The 13,198-nt window shown below is 38.0% G+C and overlaps 1 protein-coding gene across 4 annotated transcripts in view; it reads right to left on the reverse strand.

Moving 5' to 3' along the window:
• The window catches only part of LOC109423294 (rap guanine nucleotide exchange factor 4), a 957,479-nt gene that overhangs the window by 312,987 nt on the left and 631,294 nt on the right, over positions 1–13,198 (reverse strand). The window lies entirely within an intron of this gene.

Below are 13,198 nucleotides of genomic sequence, written 5' to 3' on the forward strand. Positions count from 1 at the left end.
AACGTGTTGATCATAACAAAGGATGGAACTTCAATCACATTGAAGGTATCTGTTTGAAACGTCAAACACGTTATAAAAATAATGAGTTGAAGTGGAGTTTCGTATCAGTGAATTTTGGCAGAATGACTATTAAAAACGAGTATACCTTTCTTGTTAAGGGAAAAGGGATAAAAAGCGTAGATAGATCAAACAATGTTTCCCATTTCTCTTTGATGCCCTTTAAAGTTCAGCTCGGTCTCACTTGGAATGTTAAGCTGCAATCAAGAAGAATGAGAAGCATTCCAGGAAAATTTATAAGAGAACACAGCACAGAGCATAGTTCTCTGATATTGACTACGTTACTTTGTCTAGACCAGTGAATCAAAATTCAACCATCGCGCAACAATAATAACAATGTCGCAACCCGCATTTGTTGCGACAATCCACCCAATGCGACATAGGTTTGTCCCAACTTGAATAGAATAGGATAAAGGTCGCACACCACGGGTTTAGAGATTTTTAAGTCTTGGATTGTGATTTTCGAGCGATAACTTCGATTCGGTAAACACTGCAACACTGTTGAAGATTTGTCATCAAACAGATTCGATTTTGGATTAGTAATAATCGATTATTTACGGCTTGTAAAGTACGCAATAAATTCAGCTTCCGTTTTGACTGCAACAAAATTTTTTGAGATCATGTCATTATCTGTTACCGGTTGGGATAAAGAGTGATCGCTGCGCCTTCTTTGTTGCTTGTTTTATGCGTCTTTTGTCCGACAATTCTTTTCACTGGTCTAGACTTTTCACAATAAAAGCAAGGCATGATTTTGAACCAAAAACCCTCATTGCCGCTCAGTTGCGATGGAGCGGACAGTAATTTCACCGTCGTTCCGTGATCAACGATGTTACCGGTAGCATCCCCTGCCCTGTGGACTTTGAGTTGGCGGAAGTTGATGCAGTTGCCCGAGAATACTTCCAACGGAGCTCTTCACCGACTAACAAAACGCTTTAACTGAGATCTCTAATGGTAGTGGCTCGGCAGTCTTATTGAAGAATTAAGTCACTTGCTCGAACTGTGAGGCACGTGAACAAACATAACGCCGACGTATGTAAACGGACGGATGAAGGGAGTCAGACGAAGCGGACCCATCATCGGTTGAACTTAATCGTACAGTACTGACAGCTACGACATACACTCCGCACTACTGTTCGCTTTCTCTGAATGTGTAAATGCTATCTCAACTCGTTGCACACTGGCTCGGTGTTCGCATGATGGAACCGCTGGTGGAAGCTAAGCACGACGAGGTATGTGATCCGATGGCTTCTCGATAACACGACTGGATGCTTCGCTTTGTATGATATCGATACTTGTTCGATTTTGCCGCCAACTCGTAGAACTCCTTGTTCGTCCAGGAACAGCTGAACTCCTTCCGGATACGCTTGTGCTTGAGCCTACCACCAAAGTGTTTCTTCTGCTATCGCGATCTCCAACATTTTCGCGAGAAGGAACGTAGCGCCATTCATCCACTCTGGTCAACGATAGCCAACACGGGAAGATACGAACTGGTTATACCGGCGACTATCGGAGCGAAGCCAAGCAAGAACTGTTGCTGAATCTGACCACAGGAAACGTCTTTGGATATCGATGCTAAGAGCTAGGCAGATGTTCTGTAGCAGTCGGGAATTCATCATGGCAGCCTGAAGCTCCAAACGGGGAATGGATAGCGGTCAAAGATGTGCAATTTTTGTCTTAGCCGCAATCAACGGACGCTGACTCTCCGTCTACCATCGTTGAAGCAGCGGGGCACGTTTACTCCGTTGACCTGCCGGTACTGTTCGATCCACCTTATCCAAAGCTCACGTGGCTGCTCCGCAATAGGCTCGTCCCCAGTTTGTACCTGCCAGCCAAATCTCCTGCATCAGAATCTTCGTTTGGACGGCGAAGTTTGCGATGAATCCTTAGAGATCGTAGAGCTTCATCACGATACGCAGGACCATGCGCTTCGTTGGTGCCACCCAATTAGCACCTAGAACTTCCCTTAATCCCTGGTAATTGAATGGGAAGGCGTCTTCCGACGGAATCCATGTGACGTGGTTTACTGACCGTTGTACTCGTCTCTACTAGTCAATGTAGCATCACCTTCTCGTTGAACAGTATGTTCCTAAACTGGAAACTCGCTGCGACGTAATATCTTGCACATGTTGTACCAACTGTACTGCTTCTTCCACCGAGTTGACGCTGTCGAGGAGGTCGTCGACGTAGGGGTTCTTGGTCACCGCCCTGGGGTGCTCTTCACTGCCCAAGCAACACGCATGTCATATAAGAGTTACGGCAGCGCAAGTTTTGCTTGTATAGATGTTGATTTGACGCAATTTCAACATAACGCTTTATTACGTCAAATTTACTTCTATACAACCGAAATTGCGCTGCTGCATCTCTTACATGACATGTATGTTACTTGGGCGTAGTCAGCAGCTTTCCAGATCTTCACAACCTTCGCTGTACATGACCAGCTGGTTGCACCGAATATCGCCACGTTGATCACGTAGACTTGTACTTCATCCTCCGGACCTCTTCTGTCTTTTTCACGGGTGAGGAATCGGAGGAACATTCCCCGAATGTCGGAGCACTTGGCGACTTTTCCCTGCCTGAATCGCAGTAAAACGTGCACAAGGGATACAAGAAGATCAGGACCCTTCAGCGGCATATCGTTAATGCCGACTGTATAAGCTTTCGCGGGCGCATCCCAAGCCCAGAGCCGTAGCGTTGGCCAGGTTGGCCCCCGCCAAGGGCGCCAGCCTCAGAGGGGTGCCGAAAAGGCCTAAGGCTAGATGAAAACAGGATAATGCTATTATTGTTTCCTTGGATGTTATCAAGATTTCACTATTTACAGTATCTAAGATTGGTCATGTGTTTTTACGTACTGCCGTCCGTTTTCTCGGAACATCACATTCTTCAAAATTCTTCTGGAGATTACTCTCAAAATTTCCCGAAGGATTGCTTCAGAAATTCCTTCAGCGAGGCTTTCAGGCAGTTATCTAGAATTTTTTTCGGGAATTAGACAAAGAATTTCTCCAGATATTTCTCTAAGGATTTTATCTGATAGTTTCCTTATAGTGAAACAGCAGATAATATGAACATGGCTGCCTTAATGGCCGACTACACACGTATTCAAGAGCACTAATCTTGAAAATTCGTAAATAAACACGCCTGATTTGGATTATCTACTTCATTTTGCGTGTGAAAAAAACCAGGATAAACAAATGTAGCGTAGATTGTTGCTTCATTCGTCTAAAGTTTGTATGCAAAACTGAGATTGGATTTTTTGACATTTCTCCCTAAGAAATTATGAAGATGTACTTTCAAAAAATCTTTCAGGGATAAATTTGAAATATATTTTTCAATTTTTTTTTCAGATTTCTTCATAATTTCTTCTAGGGGTCGATACTTGTATTTCTCAATAATCAACAATATTTCACATTCTTTTTTTTCTGGGTTTTTGCTGCAAAATCTTCATTGAATTTCTTTAGAAATTTTCCAGAGCTTCCATCCGAAATTCTTAAAGATATTCCTACAAAAATAGAAACCATTCAATAGATTTCCATGACTTCCTATTAAAAGTCCTGCTGAGATTCCTTTAGAAATCCCTCCCGTGATTTCTAGAGAAATGCCTCTAAGAATTCCTTCAGAAATTCTTCCAGGGATTTTTTGGAAAACCTTTTATAGAAATTCAACCACAGTTCTCAACAAAAAGTCTTCCATAGATTTCTTTAAAAAGAAGAAATCTCTTACATCGCTTAGAAAATCTTTCATTGATTCCTTCCAAAATTGTTCCATGTTCTCTGAAGATCGCTCCATACATTTCTGTTACATTTTATCTAGAAAAACCTTCATGAATTTCCTCATAAATTCCTCCAGAAATGCATACATTTGGTTTTTCTTCACAAATTTCTTCAGGTAAGGTACACCGGAGCAAGTTGAAACGGGTGGGGCAAGATGATTCAGCGGGGTAACGCAATGTTATCTAATCATGATAAACAATTCCTATGCCATAACACATAGTTTTTTAATCAAACTATCTTTCGATGAAGGAAAATTTTCCAAATTGTATTGAAATCCGTTTCATCTTGCCCCACTCGTTTCAACTTGCCCCGGTGTACCTTATTCCGTTAGAAAATTTGATTCAGAGATTTATTTAAAAAAAAAACTTCTTCAGAAATTCTTCTAAGTATTGCAGAAATTCTTCCAGTGGTTCTCCACAAAACCTTGCATGCATTCCTTAACCCTCCTAGGATGTTAAACTAGATGCATCACGATGACGCAGTGTACATTTAGCGAGCCTGTATGGGTCATATTGACCCCAACATCCTGCTAGGGTTAATACATTTCTTCAGGAACAGTTCCCAGGAATTCATGCAAAACTTATAACTCTCCCTGAAATGTCTTCTATGTTTTCATCAGGTATTCCTCCGGATATTCCTGCAGGAATTCCTCCAGAGATTCTTGCATAATTTCATCCAGTGATTCCAGTCGGGTTTTTTCCAGAGATTTAAACAAAAACTCATATACAGATTTCTTCAGAAATTCCTCCTAGTATTCCTCCATGTCCATGGTTCATCTAATGATTACAGATTTCTTGAATTGCAAAATGTGTTCGAACTTATATTCGTACCTATAAAAGAAATAAATTTTGAAAAAATCGGGGGAAATTTGTTATTCACGAAAAGTTGTTTTTCTTTTGTTTTTCACTTTCTTCAGAAGCGAACTGATCAGAATTTCCGGTCTCCATCACATATGGAACTGATGCTGGTAGTAGCAGACGACTACGTACGGCTTCTAATGCAGAACATCCCATACTTTGCTGTGAAGGTCGACGAATAACCGAAGTGTGCGTTCCCGTGGAGAACTGCTGAACTATGCGGAACTCCTGGAGGTAGAACTCGAACGAAGTCTCCTGAAGTTACTGCATTCGTTGGTGTTAGATGTGCTATTGGAGCGGCCGTGTAGTACGGATGACTTCCGTGTACTGTTGACATCAGACCGCTCGAACCAACTAATACTTGCGATGATGTACCCAGAGCTGAGGAAACTATTGTAAATATCCAACAATCTCGGAAGAATTGCACTGATATCTGATGAAGCTACTAGTCATTGCACGATTGAAGAAACGAAACGTTCACCTACTGATGTTGGAACAGAGGACACCATTGAAACTCTTTGTCCAGATAGCAACATTGGCGTAGCTACGATTTTTTTCTGGAGAGGGTCTAGGAGGGGCCTGAACTTTCTCCAGAGATTGCTTCAAGAATTAATCTAGGGATTCCAGCAAACATTTTTCAGGGGATTTGTCCTGGGATATCTTTAGAGGTTCCAGTGCTGTTTTTGCGGTTCAGGAATTCCTCCAGTGAATTATTCGAAGTACGTATTTCTGCAGGAATGTCTATCAGAAATTTTTTCAAAAAAAGTTACAAGAGATTAATTAAAATTTAATCAAGGAGTTATTTGAAAAAAATGTGCAAAAAATCCTTTATGAGTCTATCTAATTATTCCTTCAATATTCTTTTATCCAGGGATTCCTACATTCTTCAAGGAATCTGCTAAGAAAGCTCTTCTGAGATTCACCAAGGATTGCTTCCGGGATTCCTCATGAGGTTTCTTTAGAAATTCCTCCAAGAATTTCTCCAGGGGTTCACCTGGGAATTCCTTCCACAATTCTTTCACGAAAAACTACCAGGATTTTTTTTATATGTCACCAAGAACTCTTCTTGGGATGCCTTCAATTGGAATTCTTCCAAAAACTTCTCCAAGACTTCCTACAGGAACTTTTTAGAGATTCCCTCAGTAATTCCTCTTGGGATTATTTCCGTGATTCCTCCTGGGTTTTTTCAAGAACTCCTCCAGGGATTTCTTCAGAAACTGCTACAGAGATTCCTCCTGAAAGTTCTCCAATGATTCTTACAAAAAATCCTCCAAGAATTCCTCCAGGGATTTGTCTGGGGATTCTTCCAGGGATTTCTCTAGAGGCTGCTCCAGAAATTCCTTTGGAGATTTCTCAAGCAATTTCTCTAGAGATTCCTCCAGGATTCCTGCAGGTTTTTTTTTTTCCAGACATTTTTCCAGGAGTTCCTGCAGGGATTTCTAAAGGGATTCATCCAGAGGTTCATCCAGGCATTCCTCCAGGATTTCATTCAGGGACTCCTTCAGGTATACTATTATGAATTCTACCAGGAATAACCCCAGAAATTTCATCAGAAATTGCTCCAGGAATTGATTCAGGAATTCCTCCAAGAGTTCCTTCAGAAATTCTCCCAGAAATTATCCAGGAATTATTCGAGGTGTTCCTCCAGAATCTCATCTAGGCATTTCTCTAGGGGCTCCTCCAGGAATTCCTCCACGAATAAATTCAGGAATTACCTCAGGAATTGATCCAGAAATTCCTTCAGGAATTTCTTTGGAAATTCCTACAGCAATTCCTTCAGGAATTTTTCCCAATAAGTCCTCCAGGAAATTTTCCAGGGATTGCTCCGGGATTTTTTCCAGGGATTTGTCCGGGAATTCTTCCAGGGTTTCCTCCAGGAATTTATCTAGAAATTTCTGCTCTAGGGATTCCTCCAGGAATTATTTCACGGATACTTCCAGAAATTCCACCAGGAATTCCTACAAGTATTTACCAGGAATTCCTCTAACAATTATTTCAGAGATTCCCCCAGGAATTCTTCCGATTGTTCCTTCAGTAATTCCTCCAAGAATTCCTCCTGGATTTCCTCCAGAAATTCATCTGGTATTTCCTGTTGGAATTACTGCAAACATTTTGCCAGGGATTCTTCCAGAATTCCTCTAGACCTAGAGATTTCTCCAGGAATTTATTCAAGGATTCCTCCAGGATTCCACGGAATTACCCCAAGAATTTGTCTCGGGATTTCTCCAGGAAATCCCTCTGTGATTCCGCCAGGAATTTGTCCAGAAGTTCCCCCAGGCATTCCTGAGGTTCCTCCAGAAATTCAGGGATTCCTCCAGAAACTCTTCCAGGGATTTTTCCAAGAGCTCTCCAAGGGATTCTTTCAAGCACTTCTCCAGAAATTTCTCTAAGGATTCCTCCAGAAATTTCTAAAGAGGTAACTTAAACAATTTCTTCCAGAATTCGTCCAGGAATTGATTCAGGGAGTCCTCCAGAAATTTCTCCTGGAATTCCTCCAGAGATTCCTCCAGAGACTGTCCTCGGAATTCATCTAGGGATTGCTTCGGGAATTCTTCCAGAGGTCCCTCCCAGAATTACTCTAGAGATTCCTCCAAAAATCCATCCAGGAATTCCTCCAAGTATACTCACACATTTCACTGTTATTCCTCTAGAAATTTGCCCGGAAGTTCATCCAGTATTTCCTCCTGAGATTCCTCTAGGAATTGCTTCAAGGATTTCTGCAGGAATTCCTTCAGGAATTTCCCCGAGAGTTCTTCTAGGGATTCCTCCGGGAATTCGTCCAAAAATTCCTCCAAGGATTCCTTCAGAAATTTGTCTAGGAGTTCCTCCCGGGATTCCTTAAGCGATAATTGCTCCAAAGATTCCTCCAGAAATTCATCCAGGGATTTCTCTAGGTTTAAAAAACCTGTATTCCTCCAGGTTTACTTTCTGAAATTAGTCCAGGGATTCCTACAGGGTTTATATGCAGGCATACATGCAGGAAATCCTGTTGAGATTTCTCCAGGAATTTCTTCAGGGATTGCTCCAAGAAATCCTGCAGTGCTTCCTCCAGAAATTTCTCTCGGGTCCTTTTTAAAAATTTATGCAGGGGCTCGGCCAGAAATTGCAGAAATCTGTCCATAATCCTTTCCAGCGATTCACCAAATATTTTTTTCAAAATTACCTGAAGATTTTTTGAATTACTTGAAGGATTTCTAGAGGAATTCCTCAACCGATTTGTATTGGAATTCTTCGAGATAATTTTAGAAGAATACATGACTCAGGAAATTCTTCAAGATGTCATTCAGGAATTCTTTCGAGAAATCTTTAAGGAGTTCATCCACAGATTTGTTCAGGAATCCATCCAATTTATTCAAGAATACCCCGTGCAATTCCTGTAAAGAGGTTTCTTCAGAAATTCGTCCTGCGATCCTTTCAGGAATATATCGTGTTATTCTTTTTTGCAATTTCTCATCGTATTAGGCTGTTTTACCTCACACAAATCTGTCAGGAAAAGGCCTACTTTCCCACACCAAATTAGCAGTGCTGTAATGGTTCATTACAGCACTGATTTGCGTTGCGTAATGAACCATTACAGAACTGTTTTCAGTTTTGATCAACTTCTTGATGCTTTATTTATTTCTTTATTTCTTTACTCGATTTTTACAGCACTCGTCGTAATTATCCAACTCGACAAGCCTCGTTGGATAAATGTACGACTCGTACTGTAAAAATCTTCATTCTGCACCTTGTTGCGTAAACTACTATTACAGTCACTGTGACATACTTCAAACAACTTTTCTCCAGGAAAGTCACCAAGAGCAGACTCTATTGGAATTCTCCCAGGGTTTCTTGCCGAAATTTCGTGAAAAAATTCACCACGAATTCCTCTAGGAATTTGTTCTTAAATTCCTCCAGACATTTATGTTTTAAGGCATTCTAGCTATTCGTCCACGTAAATTCCAGAATTTTTCCAAGAATTCCATCATTTCAGATTTCTTCGGAAATACAAAAAGTCTTCAAGAATTTCTCCAGGGATTCACATCAGAAATTTTTACAGGGACACCTCGAGGGTTTCCTCCAGTGATAGTTTAATGGCTTTTACGAGAATACTTTCAAACATTCTTCCATGGATCCTTCCGGGAATACGTCAAGTGACATTTCTATAAGATTATGCTCTGAGATGAGTATATGCACTGTATGGTTGCCCCCGAGAAGGTACAGGGGATAGACAAAATGATCGGGACAGGCAAAATTTTCACTTTTCAAAAAATGTTCAACTAGCTGTAACTTTTCGAAAAGTGCATCAAATATTCTCAAATTTTTACTGTAAGTTCATCAACTAGATGTGTATCAGTGGTTCAAATTTGGAAAAGATCGGACCATTTTCCATGAAGTTATAAAGATTCTTGAAAAAGGTAAAATTATTTGATAGCCAACTTTGAGCTGTTATATCTCCGGATTCCATGAACCGATTGAAATGAAATTTTGACCATTCAAGACTTATATAATGAACTCTGGAAACATTTGACTTAACTTGAAATTTTTAACAAGAGACAAAATTATAGCGATTTTAATTTTTTCACGATTTTTTGGGAAATTGGTCTATTATTAATATGCCTTCTATTACTTTTCAAATTTATTGGTGGCTATGTTGTTACTTTTCTTCAAAACACATTTATGTATAAGACAATTAGAGAGAATTTAAATGAACTATAATTTGCATCTTGAATTATGAAACGATGTTGATATTTTGGATAATTTGGTGTTTTATTAGAAAAATAATCTCATCGTTATAATTTTCTTCCGTGTTAAAAATATTGAATTTAGTCAATGGTTTTTCATAGCTCATTATATAAGTCATAAATGGTCAAAATTTCATTGCATTCGGTTCATTGAATCTGGAGATATAACAGCTCATAGTTTGCTATCGGATAATTCTACCTTTTTCAAGAATCTTTATAACTTCGTGGAGAATCGCCCGATCTTTTCTAATTTTGACCACTGATACACATCTAGTTGATGAACTTACAGTAAAAATTTGAGAATATTTGATGTACTTTTCGAAAAATTACAGCTAGTTGAACATTTTTTGAAAAGTGAAAATTTTGCCTGTCCCGATCATTTTGTCTATCCCCTGTAGTTTATAGGACACATTTGGCTTTCACGAATTTTAATTAATTTTGCTCAACTCCTACAGCATTGATGTCAAAAAAGCAAATATCCACAAAACATCAGAGAATATGATGCCGTTTTGGAATATTCAACTTATTGTGTATACAGGGTGTTAGGTTCGTGAGTGCAAATTTTTTAAAGGGTGATAGAGGACCATAAACGGTGAAAAAAATTGTTCTACGCATATGGTCAAATCTCAACCGTTACGTAGTTATTGAACTTCCCATGTTTATGACTCTTATTGCCTTAACTGGCTATAACATGAAAATGGTCAAACTTATCGCAGTTTTTTGGCCCTTATTCGAAAGATTATTGAGTTTTCTATCAAATGGCATCTTTGAATCGATTGGTTTAGTTGAATAACTATGTTTTCTAGAGCAAATAGCTCAAAAGTAGTGTGATTTAATTTGTTTTTGTCAATTATCTTTGAAACATTCGTAATAAATTTAAATTCTTTCTTCGGCAAAGTTATGGCCCCTGTTCCACTCTACAATTCGTTCTTTGACACCAAACTTCTAGCTCTTATCGTTTTCTTGCAATTTTGATTGATATGTGCGGCACAGTGCGCAAAAAAGTGTTTTCCTTGAAAGTTGCAATTTTTTGATCAAAAATGTGATGATTAAATCAAAATTGCAAGAAAACGATAAGAGATAGAAATTTGATGTCAAAGAACGAATTGTAAAGTAAAACAGGGGCCACAACTTTGCATCAGAAAAAATCTCAATTTATTACGCATTTTTCAAAGATAATTGTCAAAAACAAATTAAAACACACTACTTTTGAGCTATTTGCTCTAGAAAACTTAGTTATTTAGCTAAACCAATCGATTCAAAGATGCCATTTGATAAAAAAAATCAATAATCTTTCGAATAAGGGCCAAAAAACTGCGATAAGTTTGACCATTTTTAAGTTATAGCCTGTTAAGACAATAAAAGTCAACAACATTGGAAGTTCAATAACTACGTAACGGTTGGGATTTGACCATATGCGTAGAACATTTTTCTTCACCATTTATGGTCCTCTATCACCCTTTAAAAAGTTTGCACTCACGAACCTAACACCCTGTATAAGGGTGTTCCAGAACAAAATTTATGACAAAATCAACTTTTTAAGTTTTTTCTGATTACAAATGTGATAATTCCATATTTTTGCTTTACTTTTATTGGCAAACGTTGTTCGAAGAACTTGTAGAAAACAAGTATATCTTTCAATTTGTACTGAAAGAATTATTTTTTACACAAGTTTTAGTGTAGTTATGATTTTATTAGGTTCGAAAAAACTAAAAAAAAACACAAAATTGATTTGATGCACCTCTTAACTTCAATGGATTTGGCTGAAATTTTATCCAGTTACTTCTTTTAGGATGCCAATGAAACTCTGGGGTGGGCTTACGAAACAGAGAACATTTTTGTATAGGAGTATTTAAAACTGCATTTAGAGAAATTCCGGGGCAAGGATGTACTCGGAACAATATAGCTGAAGATTTATTCTGGAGGGGCTGTTTGTCCTCCCGACTTCGATGTAACGTCGCACACTGGAGTAACAGGGTTCATTTCATGGCCAAAAAGTTCTAACACGTTTTTATGGTGTATTATGTATGTACTAGAGATAAAATATGAATTTAGATATTGAGGAAGCATTTTGGATTATAAATAGCCATATTAATCCACTTAAAGGCTAGAAATGATTTCTTATAACCTCTCTAAGGACAACGTTTATTTTCACCCCCAAAAATCGCTTGAAGCGTCGAACATTTTTATTTAACAACAGAGAACTGAAAAATAATTATATTTCCATGAAAAATATTGTTTGGAAACAAGGGCCACCTCGTTTCATAGAAATTCTAGATATTTTGGGAATCACATTTTCATTTTGGGGTAACTTTTATAGTGCCCTGGAAAACACATCAAAACTCAAAAATTAAGCATGGATTGAAATTTTAGGAGTGTGAACATGATGATAGAAGCCGTGTGGAATATATCAGTTTGAATTTTTCTATTAAAACATGGCATTTTAACACAACTTTATACATAAAAGTAATTTCGTGGAGTGTTAACTCAAAGTGAAAAACTCAATGAGTTTAGCTATAAAAACATTATTTATCTGAAAATATTTTCTTAACGGTGCATCAACATATGACTACATGCTACAAATAGTGAGCTCTTTATTTGAGTTGTTTTTGATTTTTTTTATAACAAATTTTGAACACAACAGTTCTAGCTACATTAGATTACTACGGCATTGCATACATTTAGGCGTTTATCGGTGTATGGAGATTTCTGCTCAAATTTACTAAATTAATTCCATTTGACACATTTTGTTAAGAGATAGAAGACCAGATTTGTATTCTGCTATGATCTATCTACCGAAAATGAGTGGCCATTCATTGAAAAAGTAGTCGAAACGAAGTTGCTTTTCTAAAGTAAACCTAAATTGTTACTAAAAACTAGTAAAAAAGGTGTAAATTTGTAAATGTTTTATTTTTTCGTCTGGTATTTTCTGGTACCCGTTCTCTTGCGATTCACAAAGGATATGCCTTATATTTTATTGTAATTTTATACAGATCGCGGAATGCTGCAGAATCTGAAAACTTTTTGAATGCTGAAAATGGTTCAAAATTGACATAAAACATGATTATGAAAACTCTTCTGTAAGAGAGCAAAATAAATGAAACCAGGTGAAGTTTTTTGTTTAAATGATACATCCTTATCAGGAGAACTGTGTTACATACTCAGTTATTTTTTATAACTGTCAATATTTCGATAATTGAAGTTCTTTCGATGAGTTATGATGCAAATGAAAAAAAAAACAGTAGAGAAAATCGTCAAATTTCGGCATTTATTCTTAAAAAAAATACGCATCCCAAAGTATTTTATTGATTTCCACATGATGAAGCATTACTTCATTTATCTTTAAAAAATATTAGACTCTGGAAAACCCTCAAAAAAAATTTTCGACTTATGGCCAGGAATTTGGCCCATTTACGCCTGTGTGCGTCGGTGCCGTTCCAATCAACTAGGCAGTTACCGCACTTCCTAGTGGCTTGTGTTTCAAATATACTTGAAAATCCATCATTAATTGAATAAACTTGTTGGGCAATATATCATTGTGCTTTGCAAACAATATAAAACTTCATACGGTCAAATATTGTCGTCAAAAGAGTAATTGTTGAACTGCTCAAAAGAACGCCAAATTGAAGAGTCAGAAAAAAGAATAGAATCTTCATAAATCGACTCCACAAAATGCATCCCACTTTGTGCGATTCGAATAACATTCATGTGCCACACACAAAATGCACATCCCGCGAAAACATACAGGAAATAAAATGAGCATTCAACTCTCACCAGAGTTTGAGAGTTTCGC

The sequence above is a fragment of the Aedes albopictus genome, chromosome 2, assembly GCF_035046485.1.
Source record: "Aedes albopictus strain Foshan chromosome 2, AalbF5, whole genome shotgun sequence".
In the NCBI taxonomy this organism is placed as follows: domain Eukaryota; kingdom Metazoa; phylum Arthropoda; class Insecta; order Diptera; family Culicidae; genus Aedes; species Aedes albopictus.